Here is a 26,738-nt window from a genome sequence, read left to right as displayed (position 1 = left end):
AACACAGTTAATTACCCGTCAGGCCCCCCCACTACCCTCCATGCATCTCCATTGCATGATCACCACATGATCGTTCCTGTCCATATTTGATCATCCTCATCCATTTTGGAAGGGCTCGACGTCTGAACATTACCCGCCTGAAAAGGGTTGTTTTCCATAGGCCCCCGAGGCTACATTTCACTCAATGTGTGGAATCAGGCAGCCTCCCCCCAATACCGCCAAGTGCCCAAAAGCTGTGCGAAGGAAACCACTTACCACCCGCCCGCTACGCACCAAAAAAAGCCACTGTTCACTCTGCTACATGAAAACTGACCATTGTTCACCCGTACTCGCCAATTTTGACTTTCCTGCATAAATCCAAAAATCCCTAAATCATTCGTTTTTATCATTTTTTCAACTGAAAACCTCCATGCATGCACCTGCGAACATCGAAGCTGTCAACCCATGTACAATTGCACCTTGAAGACGCCACAAAGCTCCCAGATTTCCTTCCAGCCTGCTTGAAGCTTTTTCAACCATTCACAATTTCCAGTCACCCGGTTCAGACCCAATTTTCTTCAATTCCAGGTATTTAAGCCATAATTTACTGAAAACCCTTTCAATTTCAGAACCAATCACTAAGTTTTCTTAATTAAAATAAAAAAGAAGCTCTGGTAACTCAAACCCACCTAGAATTGAACCACCATTGCCCTAAAAAACTGAAAATCACCTCCCCCATTCTCAAATCCACAAGAACTGAGAATGGCTGCCCCAATTGCCATGGATGTGAGACCAATTTCCTCTCCTCACCTGGACTTAGACCACCTCCCACTAGCTGATAAAGATTTCCAAATCAAGGACACCTCTATCCATGAATCCCCTCTCAAATTATACTGTTGATACAGAGACCAATACCTGAACCATGCTGATAAAATTGGTCTTTGGGAGTCCAATTTATGCAAGTACCAATTCCCAAAAGTTCATATTTTCATAGAAATTGTCCATTACTGCCTGTTATCACTCAGGTTGTCCCTTGGCTCCTTAAGGGATACGGCCGAGGTAACCACAAACCAATCTTTGGGCTGTAGGTCCTAGCCTACCTGCAGTCAGAGAGGGCTCTATCTTTATGATTTAACTTTGTTTTGGGTTGATTTTAGGCTAGTTATGGTGTACAAGGGTTTTTGTTTTGATTTTGGTGGGAAGGAGATGTTTTCAAGCAGAGTTGGGTGCATAGTGTGAGAAGTTCAAACCATTGGGCATGGAGTCATGGATTAGGGTTTGCTGTTGCGTTTTCTTGATCACAAGAGGAATATAGAGCAGGATAGCTACACATAGAACAATATCAGGCTGGAATAAAGATGGAATGAAGGTCAGAAATGAAAGGCTCTTAGGCTAACATAGAGGGAAGGTGGATGAAAGTTGTCTAGGAGCAGTAAAGAATTCCTAAAAAAACAGTCATATATGAAAGAAACGGGGTAAACATGATCATTTAAGTATGCATATTCATAACCATTTCTGAGGAAAACATATAGAAATAACAAGAACTGAGCATAAGGTGCAGTCAAGAAAAACTTAAGCTATTCTTTTTTATTACTATTTAGATGGTAACACAAATGTGCATAAACATAATAAAACTGTAAATAGAGGTAGAAAAACTTATTGAGCCATGTAGTAGCACAGGAATTCCACAATCACTCTTTAGCCATTAATAACACAACAGTCAGTTCTTCATCCAAAACATTCCAGCAGTCTTTGATTACAGAGCTTCTCAAAAATACAACGCAAGTCCAGCATGAGGAATATCAACCAACCAACCCTTTAAAAAATGAATTAGGATGGTTTATATAGGGAAAATATCTAAAATATCTATTACAGCAGACCTTAAATAGGTCTGAGGGAAATAACTTCTTTAACCTAATTTTTGTCCTGAATTTAATGCAGGAAAATATCTTTGAGCTGCGCTGGAGGCAGCGGTATCAAAATGAGTTAATATGGTGTCCTTTTGGCTCTGTGTTATTCATTTAGCCATAACTGTGCATTGGGCTTTGATCCCCTGCTCTCGAGTGGTTTTGATGTGCATTAACTATGATCTGAGAGCCTTAGATGGCTTCACCATTTTCTTTGACTTTGCTTTGGGGGTCTTTAATGTTCACCTGCTTTGGTATTGCTGATTTGATACTCTTTGCCGCTTCACTGATACTCTTTTAATTTAATTTTGGCTTCGTCTTTCCTCTGATACTCTTGAATTTGTCAAATCGCCCCTTTTCTGAACCTTCATGAAGAAATCCTATCAAACTGCGCATTTTCGGGCCTGCTGGTAGCCTAGCCACAGGCAGCTTTCCATTTTGATCATTTTTTCTTAGCGATGCGCGATTAGCGCTAAGCACTAATCGTGCATCAAAAACTGCCTCATTTTTTCATTCTGGGCATCCTTTGCTGCGATTTCGCCCTTCGCGCCTTTTCCAGTGATGATGTCAGCAGTGGGTCCCGGTACGGTGGTGATGTGGCAGGGTGACGTGGCAAGGTGACATCAGCAGGGTGACGACGTGGCACAGGACGTAGTGGCGGGTTGATGCGGGGGTGACGTAGTGCTGTTGTGGCAATGACGTCAGGGGCAGAGAGACAGAAGGCAGTTTGTGGTTTCATCGGACCGCCTTCTCTACGAGAGCGGTAATTGTCAGAGGGGCTCCGATGCAATAAAAGGTGGACACATGTCTTCTGTACGATGGCAAAACCACCAGGTTATCGAAGAATAAATGTCAATCATCAGGTCGGATCTGAAATCGCCGAGAGCTGTTGGATCTGGGCGGGTGGATCGGAGGGCTGACGGAGTGTGGAGCTGGCGGCAGGTTTATATGTGGGGGTCTGCCCGAATATTAAATTAATATTTATGTGTGAGGGGGTCAAAACTTTGGGAAATACAGGTTCTTGAGGCCTCAGAAGGGGTCCGATAACCAAAAAAGGATTTTTATGCATAGTAATGAGTCCTTAATGCATTTTTAGAAGGGTTTTATGTGGCAAGCTGAGGGTTCTGGCTAAGTTTCCGGCCAACTTAGCGATTCCCAAGCATGGTCAAGGTTATCTTTCAACTAGAGGGAGGGGATATGTACATAGGGGAGCTATTTAGTGCTTTTTAGTAAGGAGAAGGGAAAATAGATAGGGATTTACATAATAATGTTAGAAGTTAATATGAATTTGTGAGGTGAAGTGTAGGGGAGAGGCTAAGTTTGTGAACTGAAACTTTAAAACATAGGAAGTGACTGAACTGTGGAGAAATGATTTTTACACAAGAAATGTGGCTTCTTTTCACTGAAGAAATTCAAAGCTTGACTTAGTTTTTTACAAAAATGAAGTGGTAACAAGATTGTTTGGGCAGATCCGAAGGTCCTCAAGGGGATGTTAGTGAGTTATTTTGGGAATAAGAAGAAGGGGGAGTTAGACATGCCTCGCTTGAGTTGCTCCAAGGGAAAATTGCCTCATAACTATGATCTGAATAGATATAACACGTGAAAAGATGAAATGGATCACATAGCTTGATTATGCAACCACAAAACTACTTACCCAGCCTACTTGCCTAGCATTTTTTCTTATTTTTGCATGGGTGCACTTAGACTTGCAGACCCTGATTATCTTCTTTTCTTTTGACTGCCCTCCTATCTAAATGTACCCTTATATCTTCCAAGGGCCCAGATTAAGTAGTTGGGCTCCTTCATTTCTCTACCTAGCTACTGATCTGCCAAGTTTAAGCTGTTTGGACAGATATTCATTCTCTATTTTTTAAAACAAGTAATTTAAACCTAAGGAAGCCAAGATTAAGTTTTTTGGCTTTCCCTTATCTGTAATACTCCTCAAAAATGGTATGATTCTTCAATATGGAACTTCTTGGAAATATGGAATCTTGCAGCATGAAAAGATGACATATTTGGCTTGTAAAACAGTCAATCATGAAATATGAAACCTATTGCAATAGGAGGCTAACACTGCCATGCAAACTATATCCCTAGCCAAAGAGAAATGATGACCCCTAACCAGACTGTACTTTTCACCATCACTACTAAATCAATCAATGAAATGCTGCAACTACAACTAGGGAAAAACCTAACCCATATTTCAATTGGAGACTTATTAGACCGATTCCCTAAGCTTACCACTACAAAACTTGCTGAGATGTTCCAAACCTTCATAGTAGAAGACAAGCATATTCCAAAAGATCCTCCTCTGTATGTGTATACCATATTTTCCAAATTTGGCCAAGACATTGTAGAAATGATATTCAGTATCCTAGGTTATACCACCAGTGAGTATATAGATGAAATCATCCTAGCTTTCATGTCCATCTTCACTCCAGGACAGCCTCCTGCTATCATTTATGATTATGCCAAATTTATAGCTAGCAGGATGCATGACTAATTCCTTAGGATGAGTAATGAGAGAGTCTTCAAGTATTCCTCTATTTTGTATCACCTTTTTATATACTACCAAGCAGATAAGTTCCCCTTTACTCTCCAGAAGCTTGATACAAAGGGTCACCCTAGGTCAGTGATTTTCTGGACTCCATTGATCCATAAATATGACTCCCCATATTCATATACAAACTTCATAGACTTATTTGTACATCCCATTGTGACAATGTTGCTAGGAAGCCCTCCTCAAAGAATCAGTTCAGATATAAGAAGGATCCTGCAGCTCTCCAAACAATCCAAAGTGGGGGATTGGTACTTGTACCAAAACCACACTAAAATTAGATTTTATGGTTGTGATCTGGCCCTATATAAACTACCCAAATACCTCCCAATGAGGCTATTTGCTCTGGAGTACTACAGGAAGATAATCAATTCAGATGAGGTTCATTTTGTCAGAGCAAAAAAGAAGGCCTAGCTCAGGATAAACGACTAATTAGGTCCCTTCATTTGTAATAGCCGAGAATATGGAAAGGAGGTAAACCAAATCCTTCAAAGGTTAAAACTAAAACAGAGCTTCATATGGAGGTATGATCCCTTGGATTTCATCTGCAACATAAGACAGAAAAACAAGATGGCTTCCTACATTCATCATCGTATCCACGAAATAGAAAAGTATGCAAACCAACTGGAATGGGTAGAAAAAACTTTAGAAGATAGGGATATCAATGAGGTTGCCGTGGAAAACACTTTAATAGATCTAGAGAAATAGCTTGATGAAGATTCTTTCCTACAGGTGTGAGGAGAATTACAGGTCCAAGGAGAATCAGAAGCACAAGAAGAATCAGAATCACAAGAAGAATCAAAAGGACTAAACCTGTCAGAGGAGCCAAATCAAACAGGTAGACCAGAGCCCACAATGAGTACCCCCCCCCAGTCTTAGAAACTCCTCTAAATGAGAAGAAAAGCCTCAAAAGAAATAGGGAAGGGGCCACTACCTTAGGAAGAGAAACATCACAGGCCTATGCAGAGACTAGCCAGGCTAAAAGGAAAAGAGTGAATCCTATCTCTGAACAGGAATATACAGAAGAGAGAGTTGATGCCACAAGCACCAAAAGAGATGGGAGTAGGATTTCCACTCCATCTGGAGGCATCCAAAACCTTCCACATCACATACCCAGATATTAGAAAGACAATAGAGTGTGGAGGTATCCTCCTTTAGAATGCTAGCAGACAGAGACCATGATATCAGAGAAAGCTACAAAGAAATAAAAGCTAGAAATGAGAGGCTAAAAGCCCAGACATATGTGCAGTACCTGAAAATGACCCCTACCAATCAAACAAGGCCCATGTCAGCTTATGATGTTAAAGAGGGGAAGATGAAGATGACATTCATGAAGCCCACTACATAGCAACCAAGAATAGTAGCAGACATAAAAAATATAGACTTCGAAGTACTGGCAAAGGAAATTCATCCTATTGACCAGATTGAGTTGCATAAGTAGACAGGGGAGATTATTTACTCCACCTTGACAGGGAAAGCCATCGCTGCCCACTAATTGCAAAACTCCCTGAATAATATATCAGCACAGTTCCAGCTAGAGAAGGCCTCTTCATAGGCCAAAGATACCAGAATCAAGTCCTTAGAGGACTTAGTCATTGAGTTGGGACATGATCCCAAAGATGTAAAGGCCACAAAGAAACTGATAAAGAAGAAGAATGATGATATAGCTTCTCTGAAGAAACAGCTCAAGATTCCCCAGTTGCATCACTCACAAATAGTAGAAGTCCTGGAGGCACAAAAAGGGTAGGAAGAGCTCATGGACTTGGTCCTAAAGCTAAATGACCAACTAAAAGAAACTGAGAAAGAGTTAGAAACCTTGATTCAGTCCAAACAAAGTGACCTGGCCACCACTTCTAGGACTACCATTCCCACTATTTCTACTGCAATTCCTTCTACATTGGTAGCATCATTGGTACCTACAGCTCCACCTACCACAGCACTACAAATCACAACTGAATCTACAGTAGCAGGTAAACCAATAGAGAAAACAATAGATCTAGTAAAAACGATGGAGGAAATGTCAATCTAGGCAATAGAGCTCAAAAGGCTAAAAGAGAAAGTGGAAAGCTTAGAAACTAACTATAAGCTTGCCCAAATGCAGCAAAGATAAGAAGTACAGAAAGCCCTAAGGATGGGTGAGAAGATCAAAGTCATAGAAAAATATTTAACACTGCAGAAGCCACTAGGACAAACCAAAGAGTTGCTCTGGGCCAATATCATTGACTTTGTCAGTGATATTTGGCCATCAATTCAAGTTATATTTGAGGAAACTGAATTAATGAAGGTAATCACTGAGGCTATCCAGAAAGTAAGGGAAGAGTTAGGAGACCAACCTGAGGATGCAAATTGACTCATCCACCTCCTAAAAAGAAAGAACAGACATGAGCTCCATGAGCTTGGTGTAGAGGATAGGACTGAAGCCATCGTAGATATTAAAAAGGTTCCTTCCAAAAGAAACCTTATGTTAAACTTGGAAGAAAAATGCCACAACATGCAGGTGGCCATTGACAGGTTCATGACTGTTATAGACATTTTTGGGCACTACAACCCCAAGCATGAAATTTCCATAAACCAAGGGCTCCTAAGTCCCTAAAAGTGTTGTTCTAACCCCTAAAGGAACAAGGTCAACTGATTACAGCTTCTCCCAGAAGTTTTCCATGAAAAACTACTTAGAACTGGTCAAAACAGGATCATTTCAGCTGCTCCATAGGCAAAGTGCGTTGCATCTCACCTAAACACACTGTGTGGGTCCGTTGCATTTCAAAAATCCCTTCTATGGGGTGCGATGGGCAAGAAGTGACAAATGGTAGTGTCATTCCGTGAGGTGGAGAGGCATGGAAACTTCCAGAAACTTCTCATGTGACACTTGCCTCTCTGAATTCGACCAAGGATGAGTAAGAGATCATCAATCTCCAAGTGGAAGCAAGAACTATCAGAGGGAAGACACTAATCAAATCACAAGCTGACTCATCTCCCTTACAGATATCTATATATGGATCCCTCATCCCAGAGATCCAGAGGCTGGAATTTTGCATATTGTAAGGAATTGTTGTTGGTTTCTTGAGACAACATCAGATTGTTGGGTGATCTAAGCTTTGTATGAGGTGAAGAGGGGCTTCCTTGCTGAGAGGATGATGCTGGGTCAGAACAACTGGTTGTAACTCCCTTGGCTCTTTCTTGTTTATCAATAAAAGCTATTCAAGTTTTCCTCCATACTCTTGTGTCATTTATGTTTTCTGCATTTGTATGGTCAATTTACATATGATCCTAGATTGTTTATGATTATAGATCCATGTTCTTGTATAGTGCTATGCTACTGTGATCTTACAGGTACTCTGTGAAGCTGGGCATGCAAGGGAACAAGTAGCGAAAGTCTATCAAGAGAGAGAGGAATCGAACTAGGAGATTAGCGCAAGACAGAGGTTGGTCTTCTTTGTTCTTCTCTCATCTATATTTCATAAAGGAAAAATGAAAGTAGCTTTACTTTGTTTGTTTCTAAGGTAGCTATCACACCTTAGTGGGATAAGCAGTTCTGTGTAGACACTTTTCCCTGTAACAAAATGGCGACTCCACTGGGGACGAATTAGTTTGTTTATTTATCTTCCTTGTTGTCTATTTTATAAACTTACAGACGGAGCCTGAAGTCGAGCCAGGTAGCTTTTGAACTACATTTTCTATGCAAATGCAAAGTAGATAAATGTCGCTTCAGTCAATCTCCGGGATTTGTTTATAAATTAAACAACTGGTTTACAAACTCTCTGATTTCCCTTGTGATAGCTCTTAGATCCTCTTTAGATCTACCCCTGATTGTTGCATTACTGATTACCATTTGCTCGGCCAAAACCCATGAACTGAACTGCAAACTGTGACTTGGAACCCAAGCCAAGTCTCGTCTCTGGCCCAACGCAGGTACTGTTCTGTGAATTTGAAATTCAACGCACTTCCCGAGTGTAGTAGGTGCAAATTCCCTGTGTTACAGGTGCGCTGATCAGACTAGACATTGTCTAGTTTTGGTTCCTGTGATTTATTCTTTCCAGTTCTGTTCATGAATTTTGCAGCCTGCGATTAGTATATCTCTGTTTGAAACCCCTTTTCCTTGCTGTTATTTCGCCTCCTTTGTACGAAAGAACTGTAAATGTTTTTGTGTATTTGTTAAGTCATTTTCAGTTCTCCTTTGCAACAGTAACGTAATCGTACTGTCGTCCTTTGATTTGAAAGCGTTGCAAGTGTCGTTTTTAGTCATAGGAAAGAGTTTGCTTGCTGTAGATAGTCGATTATCCTGTTACTATTGTATTTGGTCTGAATTTGTAATTTTTCTAGTGTCGAAAGCAAGTATTCATTTCTAAAGCGTAAAATGTTGTGATTTCCTCCATTTTTTATTTCTAAAAGAAACTTGTTGATAATTGTCGCTTGAAAAGTAATTCAGATTTGTGCATTAGCTTTCTTTTCTCCATTCACATACTAAGAAAGCCGAAAACAAATACATGCATGTGCATTTGCATTTAGATTGGTTTGATTTAGGAAAGTGCATTTAGAGTGTGCTCTTTGCTCTTTGTGAAATAATATTGTCTCTCTTTCCTTAGTAGCTAGGATTTTCATTGCACAAAGAAGATAAAAGACTGTTTATCATCTTAGATTGCATTTTAGGAATTACACATCTACATCTCGCGGTGAACCTGAAAGGAAAACTTCATAAACAAGATCAAATATAAAATAAATTCAATGAATCTAACAACGCTTCGGAACCTAACGCACAACATTTAGAAGTCTAGGCTAGAGACGTATTCCGGTGTCGTAAAGCCTGGTAACTGTTGTTCTCACTGATGGTTGGGTGATTCCTCCACTTTGAGACGATAAGTGCCAGTACGGACTTGTGCTCCCACGTACCATCGAGTATATTTTGGGAGACCACAATAGGCTTAATCCTTTATCCATAGGAAGTCGTGTCTACCGCCCTATCGATCGCAATGCACTGAACACAGCATTCGGGAAGATTGACTGCCGTACCGTAAAAAGTATTTTGCAGTTTTTCGATTGGTTTGGTAATCCCTCTACCTATATTTCCAGAGCAGTCCCTTTCATTCCTTTTCAGACTCCTTAACAGAAAAGGTCCATCTGAGCACTTGTCACTTCAGGCTCATTAAAAATCAAAGGCGACTAGAGTCATCTTTTGTTTTTTCTCGACTCTTAAAAATTGAAAAAACAAGTTGTGTCAAAGCATCTAAAATTCATCTAATTCGAAAACATAACTTCCCCTTTATTTTTAGTTGATCGAGTAATCCGCAATCGTGGAAGAAAGTCAATTGAATCCCCGTCGTTCATGGAGGCTTACGAGTCAACCCTCTTTGTCTCCGGAATCGAAGCTAGTACGGACAAAGTGAACTCATTTAACTGGTTCCAAATCTCCTGTTAAAGTTAGAACAAGTGTTCCAACAACATCAGAGATTCCGGTTACTCCAAACATTTCTGGTATCCCTGCCTTTACAGAAGAAGTTCAGGGGCCACAGAAGGATAGTGGTACTGATCCTAGTCTGAGGGTAAACGCTTGTATCACTGAACCTGTTCCATATACAACCGGTTCGGAGAGTTTTGCCCCCCAAACATCTATCGCTGCAGATTCCATACCTTCTTCGGCACCAGAAATATTTTACGGACCTGACGGTCTACCCCTTCCACCTGGTCTGATTGCTATAGAAGAGGTTGTGGAAGATCCTCCATCTAGTACTCCATCGCAATTTGGAGTTGGAATCACTCTGTATCCTTCTTCACCAGAAGTTAGTCTACCGCCAGCGGAAGCTCCTGTAGAAACACTAGGTAATCTTTTGGATAGACTAGAAATGTCTAAACAACCGTCAACATCTAGGACTGTGTTGTATGACACAGCGATGGCAGAACTCCCTGCTATCACTCCAACAATGTTCGCCGGTATACCATCTGTCCCAACTAGCTCTCAATCACTAGAAGGAGCCCACTCAGGGGCCATTTCGATGGTATGGTCTATTCCTGTTTGTTCATCCGGAATAATATCTGGAAACTCTTATGTTGAGTCTCACAAAATTGATCCATTTGGAGGTCAATTTGGGCAGTCCGGCCCTCAAAGGCAAACCATTCCCTTAAGTACCGGATTACCACCGTATGGGGGGCAGTATGCCCTTTCACTATCCCCTCCAGGAGGACAGCCATACGGGAGTTCACAGCAAAATTCGGGTTATGCTGGAATTACTTCAAGCGGTTGGGTACCGATACTACCTCAACAACCAAGAGTTGTATATTCGATGCAACAATGCTTACCTATGTCAAATATACCAACTACGCCAGCCATAGTGACGGTGTCGCAAGTTCAAGCGCTGCCTGTTGTATGCCAACCTCAGGTTTCTCAGGTTGTAATGCAACAGCCCCTTGACCCTGCAACTCAACCACAATCGCCGACTGGTGGAATGACACAGGTTCAAACGGGTACAATTATCCCTCATCTCGGTCAAACAGTTAGTATCGGGCAACATCATATGGCTTCACAACCATGGTTAGTGCAATACCAACAACTGCAGTTCCAACAAGTATACCAAGGTTCTGAACAACAAATCTTTGCGAATAGTGGGCAGCCGTATATTCAAAATGGTCAAAATCAACCATTTTGCAATGGTCATGCCCACCAACCTTACCAAAGTTACCAGCACCAAATGCATTATGCTGGTATGCAAAGACCAACTGCTCAGGCAATCCCATCTTATCCTGGGTATGCTTCACCTAACCTGAATCAACAGTTACCCTTCGTGGCAACTTTAGAGTTACCTGATTTAAATCGGTTAACAAACGATCCAACCGCTTACGCCCCTTGGTGGCTAGCGATTCCACATAAACTTCCATCAGATATTCCTAAATTTAATGGAAATCCGGGTGAAGATCCGTTGAATCATGTGATGGCCTTTCATCTGTGGTGTTCATCAAACACCCTAAATGATGATTCGATTAGGCTTCGCCTTTTTCAGAGGACGTTAACTAGTCTGGCAGCAAAATGGTATATCGAATTGCCTAGAGCTTCATTTGACAACTTCAGTACCCTAGCCACAACCTTTTTAACCCATTTTCGGTTGTCGATAAGGTACGAAACGGGAACGGAACTTCTTACCAACTTCAAACAAACGACGGCCACTCACATATCTGATCATATACATGAGTGGCAACGTCGTCATAGAATGGTGAAAACGTATGTTCCCGATCAGCTCTTAGCTGAATGGTTTATCAAGTCATTACTGCCTTCCATCACGGAAGATGTGGCAAAAGGGGGGGTCGTCATCGAAGAGCAGGTTATCGCTTGTGCGCAATATTTGGACTTGATTTACACTCAGTCCGGCACGCTCTATGATAAAATACCTAACGCTCCTAGACCAGAATTCTCAGTTCCTCCTCCTCCTAAATCAAACAATGACTCTCATGTCGACGATGGCGTGATTGGCGCAACAGACATGAAATCGACAAAGGCTACATCTAAAAAGGCCCGTAAGATTTCCGGTCAAAATGCAAATGAGGAACTTCTTTGTTATAGACATTTTTGTGCCTTACAACATGAAGCATGAAATGTCCATAATCTAAGGGATCCAAAGTCCCTAAACATGTTTTTCCTACCCCTAGAGGAACAAGGTCAGCAAACCACAGCACTGAATAAAAGTTCTCCACCTGAAAACACTCAAAAACAAGGCAATTCCAGATCATGTCAACTGCTCCACTGAGCATCTGCGCTGAATGTCAACTGCTCCACTGTCTACCTGCGCTGAATGTAAACAAAAAATTGGTGACTCCACTGGGGATCATATCTTGTTGGTTGTTTGTGTTTTTGCTATTCATTTCATAAACACAGGGAGTACCGAATCGAACTGCATTTGGATCTTTCAAATGCAAAGTAGAGGGCAACTACTCTAGCTCAGTTTCTGGGCATGTTTATGATTTGAAGAGCTGATCCACAAGGACTCTGAACAGCTTTTAGTGATAGCTTTTCATCCTCCTAATTTCCCTTTAGTGTGTACTAGATTGATAGCTTTAATTTGGCCAAAAACTGTGGATTTTTTAGCAATCTGTAACCCGGAAACTAAGAGAAACGAGAGTTTCTCTGTTCATTGCAGGCACTGTGAAGGCAGTTTGCATTTCATCGCAGGTCCCGAAGGGGCTACCTGCGTTGAATGTCAAACTGACAGTGTACTACCTGCGCCGAACCAGTTTTGCCTTGTGCAACTAGGGTTCCCTGCTGTTTGTTGCCCTGTTTTCATCCCTGTTTTTGCATCTTGTTATCAGTCAATGTACCTATCTGAAACCACTTTTCTTTGCCACTATTCCGCCTCGGTTGTGTAAAGAAACTGTGTTTTTTCTTTGTGTATTTCTTATATCATTTGCAGTTTCCCATAACGAAAGTGAACTAGTCTTGCTGTGACCTCTTAGATCTAGACCTGTGATAAGTGTCGTTCTGATCTTAAGAGTTAGTTTGTTTGCTGTTCATAGTTGATTGAGCTTTTGCTTTCGTCATATGGTTTGAATTTATACATTTCTAGTGTTGAAACAAGTAAATATTAAGGTGTCTTTTGATTTTGGACAAAAGCTTGTTTGCTTTCACTTGAAATTGAATTCAAAGTTATACAACAACTTTCTTTTTGTAATACATCAACATTAAGAAAGAGAAAAGAAATACCTGCATTGTGCATTTTGCATTTGATAAGTTTGCATGTTGATTTAGGAAAAAGTGCATTAGTGGGTGCTCTATGATCTGTGTGAAAAGATGATGTCTTTCTTTTCCCTCAGTAGTTAAGATTTTCATAAGTCGAAAAGATTGAAAAAGCTTGCTTATCATCTTAGACTACATTTAGGAATTTGTATCATATATCTCGTGGTGAACCTTGTAAGGCAAACTTTAAAAAGATCAACTTAAAATATATTGAATGAACCTAACAACGCTTTGAAACATAATGCAAACACATAGAGGTCTAGGTAGAGACGTGTTCCGGCGTCGTTAAACATAGTGACTGTCGATCTCGAAGAAGGTGGGTGATTCCTCCTGAGAGTCGGTGGCACTAATACGGATTGTGCTCCCACGTACTGTCGCGTATATATTGGGAGACCCCTATAGGAATAAAGCCTTTATCCATAGGAAGCCGTGTCAGCCACCTTACTGATCACAATGCAGTGAACACAACATTCACGAAGATCGACCACTCGTACCGTAAAACGTATTCTGTGGTTTTGCGAAAAGTTTGGCACACCCTCTGCCTAGAACTCCAGAGTAGTTTCTTTTGGCCTTTTTCAAGCTCTATAACTGAAAAAGTCCATCCGAGCATTTGTCACTTCGGGCTCGTTAAAACATCGAAGGAGACTAGAGTCATCTTTAGCTTTTTCTCGACTCTTAAAAAGTGAAAAAGCAAGTTGTGTCTAAAAGCGTCTAATAAAATTCATTCAATTCGAAAACACAAATTTCCCCTTTTAATATTTTGGTTGATCGAGTAATCCGCAATTGTGGAAGAAAGTCAATTGAAACCCCGTCGTTCACGGAGGCTTACGAGTCAACCGTCTTTGTCTCTGGAATCGAAAACAGTACGGACAAGGCGGACTCGTTTAACCGGTTCAAAATCTCCTATAAAGGTTAGAACTAGTGTTCCAACTACATCTGAGGTTCTGGTTACTCCAAACATTTCTGGAAACCCTGCCTCCATAGAAGAAGTTCAACGGCCACAAAAGGACAGTAATACTGATCCTAGTCTGGGGGCAAATACTTGTATAACTGAACCAGTTCCATCTGTAACCGGTCCAGAGAGTTTTGTTCCTCAAACAATTGTCGCTGTCGAAACAACCACTTCTTCGGCACCAGAAATATTTTACGGACCTGACGGTCTTCCTCTTCCACCGCGTTTGATTGCGATAGAGGAAATTGCAGAGCATCCGTAAGCAAGCACTCCAACCCATTTTGGAGTCGGGGTCACTCTATTTCCTTCATCAGAAGTTAATCCACCACAAGTGGAGGTTCCTGTAGAATCGCTAGGCAATCTATTGGATAGACTTAAAATGTCTGAACAACCGTCATCATCTAGGACTGTGTCAAATGACACAGTGACAGCAGAAGCCCCTGCCGTCACTCCAACAATGTTTGCCGACATACCATCTGTCCCAACTAGCTCACAACCACTAGAAGGAGTCCACCAAGGGACTATTTCGACAGTATGGTCTGTTCCAGTTTGTTCATCCGGAGTAATACCCGGCAACTCTTATGTTGAGACTCGCCAAATTGATCCATTTGGAGGTCAATTTTGGCAATCCAGTCCCCAAGGACAATCAATCCCCTTGAGTTCCGGATTACTACCATATGGGGGGCAGTATGCCCTTTCATTACCCCCTCCGGGAGGGTACCCATACGGGAGTTCACAACAGTATTCAGGTTATACTGGAATTTCATCAAGTAGTTGGGTACCTATGCTACCTCAACAGCCAAGGGTTGTATATTCTATGCAACATGTGTACCTATGACGAACATCCCAACCACACCGGCTATTGTAACAGTGTCACAAGTTCAAGCGATACCTGTTGCATGTCAACCTCAAATTTCTCAAGTTGTAATGCAACAGCCGCTTGACCATGGGTCACAACCACAATCGCCAACTGGTGGGGCGACACAGGTCCAAACGGGTACAATTACCCCACACCTTGGTCCAACAGTTAGCATAGCACAACAGAACATGGCTTCACAACCATGGCTAGTGCAATACCAACAACCACAATTCCAGCAAGTGTACCAAGGTTCTGAGCAACAGATCTTTGCGAACAGTGGACAACCGTATATCCAAAACGGTCAAAACCAACCACTTTACAGTGGTCAAGTCCACCAACCGTATCAGTCATACCAACATCAACTACATTATGCTGGTATGCAAAGGCCCACTGCTCAAGCGATTCCATCGTACCCTGGTTATGCTTCGCCTAACCTGAATCAACAGTTACCATTCGTGGCAACTTTAGAGTTACCCGATTTACACCGATTAACCAACGATCCGATTGCTTATGCCCCTTGGTGGCCAGCGATTCCTCACAAACTTCCATCTGACATTCCTAAATTCAATGGAAATCCAGGTGAAGACCCATCGAATCACGTGATGACTTTCCATCTGTGGTGTTCGTCGAACACCCTGAACGACGATTCGATAAGGCTTTGCCTTTTTCAGAGGACATTGACAGGTCCAGCAGCTAAATGGTATATCGAATTACCTAGAGCCTCTTTCGACAATTTTAGTTCCCTAGCCATGACTTTCTTAACCCATTTTCAATTACCGATAAGGTATGAAACGGGAACAGAAATATTGACCAACTTCAAGCAGACAACTGCCACCCATATATCTGATCATATACATGAGTGGCGTCGTCGTCGTAGGATGGTGAAAACATATGTTCCCGATCAGTTGTTAGCTGAATGGTTTATAAAGTCATTACTTCCTGCTATAACGGAAGATGTGGCCAAGGGAGGAGTCGTAACAGAGGAGCAAGTTATCGCTCGTGCACAGTATTTGGACTTAGTTTATACTCAGTCCGGCATGCTCTACGACAAAATACCTGACGCTCCTAGACCAGAATTTTCAATTCCTCCCCCTCCTAAATCCAATAGTGACTCTCATGCCGGTGATGGCGTGATTGGCACGGCAAACGCGAAATCGATAAAGGCTTCGTCAAAGAAAGCCCGTAAGAATTCGAATCAAAATGCAAAAGAAGAAATTCTTGCTTCGGAAGTAAATGCCGTATCATCAGATAAAGGCAAAGAAACCAATCAACCAGGAAGAAAGAAGAAGCAAAACAAAGGGAAGAAGAAGAAACAGGGTGAGTCATCTCCTGGAAAAAATTCTTCAAACCCTCCTGGGCAAGGGAAACAAATTTATACATGTCAAATATGTGATGAAGAGGATCATTACACAAAGAATTGTCCATTCAAAGCTGAGTTGAAGAGGTTCTTTAAAAGTTCCCAAACCTCAGCTGTGTTGACTGATCCATTTCCCAACCCAGGTCAAAATATGGTTGATAGTGGAAATGCTTCCCCGTCTCAAGTGCTTATGTTGTCGGTTTCAAAACAGCAGAATGATGCTTTGATTTCGACAAGGAATAAAGATTATGGGAATCCTCAGCTGTCGAACGAAAAAGGTAAAGATCAACCAAGTAGTTCGACAACAACTTCGACAGAAGTTGTACCGCCCATCATTCCTGAATTAACAATCAAACCGCCAAAGGGTGTAGTATACAAGTCGACATTTAATCCTCGCGCCAGAGCGGCGCAGCATTATAACATAGTGGAAGATTTGGCACAATCGCCATCCGCTATGTCGACTCTTGAGGTACTACAAAATTGTCCATCCCAAAGGCAGGCGTTGTTATCAGCGATTGGTGGGGTTGATCCTAAGGATTCCAATCTTGTATCCTTTGATCACAAAGGATATGATCCTCAGTTACCAGCTCAGCTAGCTTTCCTTGTTCAAGTGAAAGCCCTCAACAAAACTGTTCACAGAACAATTATTGATGAGGGAGCATCTACATGTATTATGTCGATGAGTTGCTGGAAAACATTAGGATCTCCAACCTTGTCGCGATCTTCGACAACATTAAAAGCTTTCGACGGAAGGACTTATACCCCATACGGTATCATTAATAACTTGAAAGTTGAACTGGGAGGAAAAACGGTAGAAATTGATGTTGAGGTCATTGATGGAAATCTTGACTATAACATCCTACTGGGTAGACCATGGATTTATGCCATGGCGGCTGTTGTGTCGACTTGTTTTAGGAAGATCGCATTCCCGTTTGAAGGAGGGATTACGGTCGTCGACCAACAGGACTTCCTCCCTAATGGTTCACAAGTTACAGGAAGCATTCCCATGATCCATGAAAGCAACCATTCAATTCAAGATATCGGAGTAGGATTATTGAAAGACCCCACATTGATGGGAACTTTCACGCTACCACCTCCTATTATAGGAAATATACCGTTTGTAGCAACCTGCAACATGATATCTTCCACGAATGTCAACATGGATCATGCAGTTGTTTTGCCCCCAAGCCCTTTAGAAATATTGTAGCAATCAATGTTTCAAGCATGGGAGGCGAACCCAAATCAACGCTCGTCAAGCGTTTGGGTAGATAGGTCTAGATAATATGGTACCCCATTAGATCCTTGGTCGAAAGTACATGGGACTGACGAAGGAATCTTACAATCAATGTTGATTGAGGGGGCACCATGGAATGATCACCACCATTGTTCCCTTCTTCCGGAATATGAAGAAGATACTCAAAGTGACCTTTATCACCCGTCAGTTTTTGAATTCCTAACAAATACTGTAAATACGGTGGATTATGAGCGAAACTTATCCAATATTGAAGAGACCATAGCCATAAATATCTCGACTAAAACAAATGTTGTAGAGAATATTTATGTCGACAAAGGTTGTTCCCCTTCAGAACTGGAAATATATAACGCTCTTTTTCGCGAATTCAGAGATGTCTTTGCTTGGTCATATGATGAAATGCCAGGCATTGACTCGAGTATCGTTGAACATGAAATTAAAATGTATCCTGATGTCAAACCAGTAAGACAACGGCTTCGGCAGGTGCACCCCAAGAAAGCCGCTGCCATTAAGGCGGAAGTCGAAAAACTTCTCCATGCTGGATTCATCTACCCGGTTCCTCTAACCGATTGGGTATCGAATATTGTCCCTGTTATGAAGAAACAAGGGACGATTAGAGTGTGTGTCGACTATAGGGATGTAAACCAAGCTTGTCCGAAGGACAACTACCCTACACCCTTCATCGACCAGATAATTGATGAATGCGCCGGATGTGAAATCTTTTCATTTATGGATGGATTTTCCGGGTATAATCAAATAAATATCCGCCCACAAGACCAGTCAAAGACTGCATTTATTTGTCCGTGGGGCACATTCGCTTATCGAAAATTACCCTTTGGTTTAAAGAACGCAGGGGCGACGTTTCAGAGGGCAATGAATTATGCCTTCCATGACATCAAGAACATCGTTCAACCTTATCTCGACGACCTTCCGGCTCATTCGCGAAAGCGGACTGATCATCCGCAGCATTTAAGAGCGATATTTCTACGTTGCCGACACTACAAGATAAGACTCAACCCACACAAATGTGTGTTTTGTGTCGGTTCTGGTCGTTTACTTGGCTTTGTAGTCTCTAAGGATGGGATTCGTCTCGACCCCTGTAAGGTTCAGACAATCATTAATTTGCCTCCACCTTCAAATTTGCTTCAGATTCAGAAACTCCAAGGGAAAGCAAACTTTCTGAGGAGGTTCATTCCAAATTACGCAGAACTTGCTAAAGGTTATACTCATCTTTTGAAAAAGGATGTACCTTTCGTCTGGGACCAGGTGGCGCAAGCTTCCTTTGATGCTCTGAAAGATTGTCTAGTAAAAGCATCATTAATGTACGCCCCAGACTATCAAAGAGATTTTAACCTATATCTGGCTACAGCGGATACGACCATTGCGATGGATTTAGTTCAAGAAGTCGACGGAATTGAACATCCTATCTATTATTTAAGTAAAAACTTAAATGATATAGAAAGTAAATATTCTTATGTTGAAAAACTAGCGCTTGCAGCTGTTCAAGCGATTCAAAGGTTTCGGCATTATGTCCTCTTTCGGAAAACTACCATTTTGTCAGATTGCAACCCCATGACTTATATACTGTCGTGACAGTTGCTGGGGGGAAAATATTCAAAATGGATAGAAATCCTTCAAGAGTTTGATCTGGAATTTGTAAAATCCAAATCAAAGAAAGCTCTAGTTTTCACAGAATTATTGTGTGATCTCCCATCGTCGTCCAACGATAAAACATCAGAAGAGTCAATCGTGGACGAAAGTTTGTTTCTGATATCTACAAGCGATGAGTGGTATGGAGATATCATAGTTTATCTCCAAACCCAAAAATTCAGGCCTAACGCCTCTCACTCTGAACAGAAACGTATACGATACCAAGCAAAAGACTACATGATCGTCGGTGATACACTTTATCGTCGTGGTATCGATACAGTTCTGAGGAGGTGCCTTACCCATGAAGAGGCTGAAAAAGCCCTGAATGAGTGTCATTCAGGTGCGTGTGGGGGGCATCAATCTGGATATGCAACAGCACAAAAAATCTTACGAGCAGGATACTTCTGGCCAACCATGTTCAAAGATTGCATAACCGCAGTCAGAAGTTACCATGCTTGTCAAATTTTTGATAGCAAAACCAGACGACCACCCGCACCTTTACAGCCAATAGTTGCTATTGGGCCCTTCGCCAAATGGGGCATCGATTTCATGCAATGTAACCCCACCTCGACCGGGGGGCATGGGTATATTATAGTCGCTGTTGACTATTTTACCAAATGGGCCGAGGCGATGCCTACATTGGATAACACTGGTGAAACAGCTACCCTTTTCTTTTTCAATCATGTAGTCACCAGGTTCGGCGTACCACAGGCTATAGTTAGAGATCATGGATCGCATTTCCGCAATCACATGATGGTCGAATTAGCTGCCAAGCTAGGGCTATCTCACGACAGCTCTACCCCGTACTATCCGCAAGCCAACGGACAAGTTGAAGCAATCAACAAGGTCCTGAAGCGTATGTTGCAAAGGATGATCGGGGTTCATAAAAGAAGATGGCACCTAATCCTGTACTCAGCCTTGTGGGCTTACCGAACATCGGTAAAGAACGCGACCGGGTTCACACCTTTTCAATTGGTGTATGGCCTGGAAGCAGTCTTGCCAATCTAGTGCGAAATTTCGTCGCTTAAACTCGCAATTGATCTCCTCCCCGGAACTTCAGAAGAAGAGGCTCGTTTCTTGGAATTAATCCAATTGGATGAAACCCATCGTGATGCCGCTTTGGCTAACGAAGCCCATAAGAAACGAGTCAAGACTCAGTTCGACAAAAATGTCAAACCCCGTGTCTTCTCAGAAGGTGATTTGGTCTTGCTTTATGACCAAGAATCTGATAAATTGGGAGCAGGTAAATTTAATTCCTTGTGGATGGGCCCCTATATTGTTAAAAGGGTGTTAGCAAAAGGAGCCTACGAGTTAATGGATTATGACGGAATTCCACTGGTGCAGCCACGTAACGGGTTGTACCTCAAGCGTTACTATGCTTAAATAGTAACCTGCATGCTTTTGTTGTATTTTGTTTTCGCTAAAGTATTTGTTCTGGTCAAGTGATCTACCTTTTTCATTTGTGGCAGATGTCGAACCTTTTGGAGACATGTGTTGGATATGCCGACGGAGCGAGTTGTAGTTCGCGGAACCTGTCCTCCGCGGCCTGGGCCATTTTTGATCCAAGCGGCGAGCTAGTAAGTTTCAGAGGTGTGTGTATTGGGCAATCAACGAATAACATCGCTGAGTATAGCGCGTTGATAGAACTACTCTCTGATGCCATCACACGTGGCATGTGCCAACTAATTGTCAGGCTAGACTCACAGCTCGTAATACTACAACTCAATGGTATATATTCCGTTCGCAATCCAGCTATTTATCGCATGTTCCTAAGGGTTAAGATTTTGGAAAGACAATTTGATTCAATTCAATATCAACATATTTCCAGAAACTTAAACACATTAACCGACTCATTAGCAAATTATGTGTTAGATAGACATTTGCGACATTTATAAAAGAGACATATCATCAATAATTGTACATATGGATCATATAACTCAACCAGAATAAAACTCGAAAATAAAAATATATATAAGCTGTTTATAGTTCATACATAATGTTCTGTAACCAAGACAAAATTGGTCATATGACCTAAAACTCAAAAAGATGCTAGGGGGCACCCTAGCCTAGTGGTGCTCATGATAGCACGTCACGGCCTGTGCAATCATGCGCAAGAGACGAGTCCATCGTCTAGGCACACCAGTAGTGTGTCACTGCAGCTGTAAAGGTAACTCATCAATCCTCACATCGGGAATGCCAAGAGTAAGGCTCTCAACCTGCTCCTGCACAGCTGTAAGGGTCTCAGTATCGTCAAGGTCGCAGAGAATAACTCTCCTAGCAGGCTCCACTGTCGGGGCAGCAACTGGCGGTCTCGGACGAACTGCTGGACGAACAGGACCAACATCTGCACGCACCCAAGAGTATGATTAAAATTCTTGATAGAATAAAGCACAACAACATTATGAATAAGAACAGTAAACAGTGATATGGTCAAAAGGTTTACCAATAGCGCCCCACTGTTCGCCATCCGGTAGCACCAAATCCGGATCACCTCAGAAATCCATACCCACATATGGATACTCGGAAAAGACCATCTCCTGGTGCTCGAACCACCTGAAGAAGGCATTAGTAAAAGTAATCTGAGGTTGACCAGCATGCCTAGACATGTGATCAACCCACCTCTGCATGCGTGGCTCGGTCGGAGAAGGCAAGTCGAGTATAATGTACTGAGGCTGCATCAGTGGGATTTTCTCCAAGGTGAAGGCAGTCAGAATAGAACCAAATCCAAAGTTCTTCAGCTTCCCGTCCTTTACCTTGGTCAATTGACTTTTCATCTGAACAAGTACTGCATCACACCAGTTGAATACTTTCGGTTGGAGACACTCCAAGGTGTGCTGCACATAAGATCTGTTGGCAACATGTAGAGCTGCGCTACCGGCCATCCTACCAATGGTATACAGAATGGACCTGAGAGACCTGTCAGTAATCTCACGGATAACAACCTTGTCGTCTCTGCTCAGCTGGGAGCCTTCCCTGCAATACTGGCGGACATAATCTCTCACGGAATCGGTCCCCCGGGCCGTACCTGACAAGGAAATGGGGGCACCTCGCCTTGACAATCCAGTCAAGAAGTACATGTCCTCTATGGTCAAGGGGATGGACTTTCCCCTAATCTGGAATACTTGGTTAATAGGATCCCAAGCATCAAGCATATACTGCAGCAAAGTAATCTGTGCTCTCATGCTAGAGATACGGAAGAACTTCAGCAGGCCACAGTTCCGCAGCGCGTTCACTGTAACAGGGTCATGGAGGGCAATCATGTCCTCCTCTTCATGTTCTCGTTCTCGCCATGTAAGGGACATTTTGTTCAAAGTTCCCTGCAAAGCAAACAAAAGAAGGAGTAAGTTCCTGAATTTGGTGAAAAACTGGCGAAAATTCATCAAAAAGTGAGCCAAAAACTCAGTTTTCTGAGCCCAACGCAGGCAGAGAGTGTCCCACCTGCGCTGAAGGTCAGGCTGCCTTCAGGCAGCTTGACATTCAGCGCAGGTTTCGAATGGGGGACCTGTGCTGAAGTTAGGGCGCCCTGGCAAAACCCCTGAGGCTCAAAAAAGCTGGAAAACAGGCACAAAACTGAAAAAGGAAACCATGAAAAGAAAGAGCTAGGGTTTAGCTCCTACCTGGTCCAGACGGCGCTGAAAATCGTCCGCAGAATCTCCTGAAATCAGCTGGTGAAAATCAAGGGGGAAGAGGCACCTCCAGAGCTCCAACAAACCAAATGCAAATGAAATGGTAAAATGAGAGGTAAAAACACCTTTTAATGGCTTTTTACGTAGTTCAAAGCGAAATATTAGGGTTATAATCTCATTTTCATGCAAATATTATTCATTTCTAACAAAGTTTGTTGTAGCAATTGAGAATGCAGTACTACCCTTGAAAAGAGAAAAGCTAGTAATGGTAAAAAATCAAAATTTGACCATATAATTGAGCAGTTTTAGCATAAAGTTCATGCTCATTAAAAAATAAATAAAAGCAGTGAGCAATGTTTCCTCCAAATTTTAAGCTCATTTTTATCTAAAAAATGAACCTATCCCGGTAAATAACCGTTGTGATCGTAAATTTATCAGCCATAAAAAGCCTTGGTCGTGTTTTGCACCTGCCACCTCCACCGTTATTTGGCCGATCGTTCACCCCCATATGATTGTTTACCCATTTTGTGGAACAGTTGTGAAGAGTGATTTCACCTAGCCATCCTTGTGACACTGCCGTGATTGGAAAATTCCAACCTGTACCTAGAATCTGCTGCTATCCCTGTTTATCACTCGTTCCTCAAAAGACGAGTCTTCTTTGAGCTCTTTTCAACTGACTCGTAAAATATGAAAAGTTTGCCGAGTTTTGGCCTTCCAGCTCGTTAAAGTGACCGGAAGAGCTATCCCTCCTCTAGATTTTAATCTTTTTGGACCTGAGGGATTATTGCACAAAAAGGTCGAGCGCTTGTTTTATTCGGCTCGTTAAAGTTATCGAAAACTCATCCCTTTCGTATTGTTTTATAGTTTTTCGGACTTAAGGGATTAGATGACGAAAAATGAATTGTGGAGTTGACTTTATGTATCTTTTCAGACTCTCTAAAAATGAAAAGGACCGAGTTTTCCTTGTCGTTAGACTCGTTAAAATGATTAAATAGCGACAAACTTGTCTTTAGACGAGAACGAGTTTCCCTATCGCTAGGCTCGTTAAAACATAGCGATGGGCTTGCCCGAAGGGCAGGTTATAGAACAAGAATATGTTATCCTCCTCAAGCTTGACAAAAATAAAGAGGTACTGGTCAGAAATGACTGGGGAAAAATTGGGAGAACCTCAAAGCTGTAATGGTAGCAAGTCGCTCTTGAACATGACACTTTTCCTCTGTATCACATTGGGCTGGGTTGTTTCATTCACCGGTCTCATCACCATGGTCTCGCCAAACCATCCACATTTGGGGTAATGCTACCGATCCATCGCATCAGTGTCGTTATATGTTCAAGAGATGTTGTTCAGAAAGAGTCAACCGTGTCCCATCCACTGCCATACATTATCCTTCATCCATCCATGATCGCCACCTTGAATCATATGTCATAGATTGTTTTCACCTCCATTAAAATCATTAGCTCCGTTCCATGTCACTAATGTGGGATTCATTAAGGCCCTCCTTTGACGGATCGCTTCTTGTCGACTTCAGCTCATTATCTAAGAAGTTGATCTAGGAACAACCCCCTCGGTACTTTGAAGCTTGCATGCCTCAATGGCAAGTTTCTCACTTCCGGCGACAGGTATACATCAATGACCTTCGACCGAAAGATTTTGCGTGGTGTTTGACGCCAAGTCCTTTATTCACACCACGTGAATTGTACTGCAGTACCTTGAGGGTCATTATCATTATCGGTGATTCCTCTCGCGCTTGTTAACGGTTTACATCATTGACCGGTAATCAAGCGATGTCTTTCCATGTTCGACTTCAGCGCAATTCTCACATGGATCGACTTGTACTTAGAGTGAAGATCGAATGAGTCTGAAGACCCCGAATCTAGTTTCAACCATCTGAGCTGTGATAAATATTCAGGAAATATAAAGACATTTGACATGTACATCATTGCAGCAGATGATCATCCTACTCAAAGGATGATAATTTCAGCAGAGAATTATCAGTCTACCATTAGACGATCATCTGTTCTATGTACCAAAATGAATTTATAAAGCTGAGCATGGGAATGCCCGCCTCAGCTAGATCATGAAAGAAGAATGAAAAATAATGTATTGTATTGTATTTTATTACGGGTCACCTCTCAGCGATTAAATGAACTTCGGATCCTCCTGATAAAGCATTTCACCCGATAAACGACCTCATACTTTAGGGGGCAACTGTTATAGACATTTTTGTGCCTTACAGCATGAAGCATGAAATGTCCATAATCTAAGGGATCCAAAGTCCCTAAACATGTTGTTCCTACCCCTAGAGGAACAAGGTCAGCAAACCACAGCACTGAATAAAAGTTCTCCACCTGAAAACACTCAAAAACAAGGCAATTCTAGATCATGTCAACTGCTCCACTGAGCATCTGCGCTGAATGTCAACTGCTCCACTGTCTACCTGCGCTGAATGTCAACTGCAAAGAAGGTTACCTACGCTGGGCGAGTTGGGACATGTGTCACAGTCATTCCTCAAGGTGTCAATGCCCAGGAAGCTTCCAAAATGACACTTGGATCAGGGAATTCGACTGGTGATGAGTAAGAGGGTCTAGATCTCCAAGTGGAAGCAAGAACCTCCAAGTGGACTCAAGAACTGAAGAATAACTAAAGTGAGAGAGGACACTAGTCAGCCTCATGCTGGCCTCAAGCTGACTCATCCTTTCTCCAAAACTCCTATACATAGATCTCTCTCATGAGGTCTAGGGAGGCTGGAATCTTGTGAATGTAAGGAAGTGCTGTTGGTTTGAGTATAGAACTATTGGGTGATTTGCTTTGAAGGAGGTGAAGAGGAGATTTCTTTCTGCTAGGAAGGTGATGCTGGATTGGGCCTCTTATGGTTGTATCACTTCCTGAACTTTACTTCTTCCAATAATAAAGCATTTGAGGTTCTTCTATATGCATGTGTTTCAATGGTGTATTGTTATACTTGTGTATTTGATTTATTCTAATCCTTGAATCAATTATGAATGTATGCTTCTTGTAGTTTCCCTCTCTTGCCATTTTGCAGGATCTTGGTGTAGCTGGGCCAGTGAAAGAGCAAGGAGCTGGGAGCAAGAGCAAGGAGAGAAGATTGGATCAACCATTAGCGAAAGACATCGGTTAGTGGACCTCTTTCTCCCCTATTTTACTTTCATAAAGAAGAAATCTTAGATAGCTTTGCTTTGATTGTTGCTGAGGTACTATCACCCTTAGAGTGGGATAGGGTCATTCCGTATTGGATACTTTTCCCAACAACATTCTTGCCTCGGAAGTAAATGCCGTATCGATAGATAAGGGCAAAGAAACCAAGCAACTAGGGGACAAGAAGAAAGGCAAAGGGAAGAAGAAGAAACAGGAAGAATCATCGCCTGAAAAATCTTCTGCAAACCCTCCTGGAAATAGGAAACCAAAAAATCCATGCTTTATATGCGATGAGGATCATTGGACTACAAATTGTCCACACAGAGCTGAGCTTAAAAAATTCTTCAAGAATTCAAAAACCTCGGCAGTATTAACTGATCCGTTTCCAAATCCAGGGACAAATCTGGTTGACAGTGGAAATGCTTCCCCGTCTCAAGTGCTAATGTTTTCGATTTCCAAACAGCAAAATGATGCTTTAATATCGACAAGAAACAAAGATTATGGGAATCCACAGCTGTCGAACAACAAGGATAAAGATCAACCTAGTAGTTCGACAACAACTTCAACAGAAGTTGCGCCACCCAGCATTCCCGAGTTGACAATAAAACCGCAAAAGGGAGTAGTACACAAGTCGATGTTTAATCCCCACGCTAGAGCGGCACAACATTATAATATAGTGGAATATTTGGCCCAATCGCCATCCGCTATGTCGACTCTTGAGGTACTACA

The sequence above is a fragment of the Pinus tabuliformis genome, chromosome 5_2, assembly GCF_031772625.1.
Source record: "Pinus tabuliformis cultivar Carrire ecotype Pingquan chromosome 5_2, CPIR1, whole genome shotgun sequence".
Classification (NCBI taxonomy): domain Eukaryota; kingdom Viridiplantae; phylum Streptophyta; class Pinopsida; order Pinales; family Pinaceae; genus Pinus; species Pinus tabuliformis.
This window is presented reverse-complemented; position numbering follows the sequence as displayed.